Here is an 815-nt window from a genome sequence, read left to right as displayed (position 1 = left end):
TTTTTATAAGTATTAATAAATATTTTCAAATCTCATCACTAAATGTTGCTTTACAGAAATTAAAGAACAAAATGTGATGTTTCATATATGGGAAGCTATTCTGATGTACTTAAGATATCTGAACTATCCAGTCTATATGTTAGAAATATGTACTAGAATGTGTCAAGGATTTATAACATATGCTATTAACATCTACCACAAAGTGAGAAGGTTTACACAGTACTGTGTGTAATATCTACTAGAAAGTGATAAGGTTTACACACTGTGTCTAATATTGTGCAACAGTGTGTATTATTAATATCCACCAGAAAATATGAATAATTTAAAGTATTTGCTAGTAATATTTGTTTGAAAAGTACAAGGCTCAACGTTTGTAATGTTTACCATAAGGTGTAAACAAATTACAGCATGTGCTAATAATATCTTCCTTATGTGTTAGCAGGATCCAACATAAAGTATTATGGTCTTGCAGTATGTGTTAATATTATCTACCATAAAGTGCATTAGTTTTACAATAAGGTTTAATAATATTTATAAGAAATTGCTAAGGCGTGAATGTGTTACTAACAATTCCCAAAAAGTATCAAATATTGAGTTGAGAATGTGATATTAAAACAATTTTGAATAAGAAAATCAGCAAGTAACGTGACAGCTACAACCACTGGAACGGAATGTATCAAAACTACATTTTGATATTGTTTGACGTTTCGTAGGTAGTGTGATTTCATTGAAAAGTGATCGCTTTTTATAAAGGTGTATAACAGGCCTTTACGATGCAAAATATTCATACACTCATAAAGATGTGTTCAGATTGC

This window comes from Limulus polyphemus, unplaced genomic scaffold (assembly GCF_000517525.1).
Source record: "Limulus polyphemus unplaced genomic scaffold, Limulus_polyphemus-2.1.2 Scaffold75, whole genome shotgun sequence".
In the NCBI taxonomy this organism is placed as follows: Eukaryota; Metazoa; Arthropoda; class Merostomata; order Xiphosura; family Limulidae; genus Limulus; species Limulus polyphemus.
Note: the sequence above shows the minus strand (reverse complement) of the source record.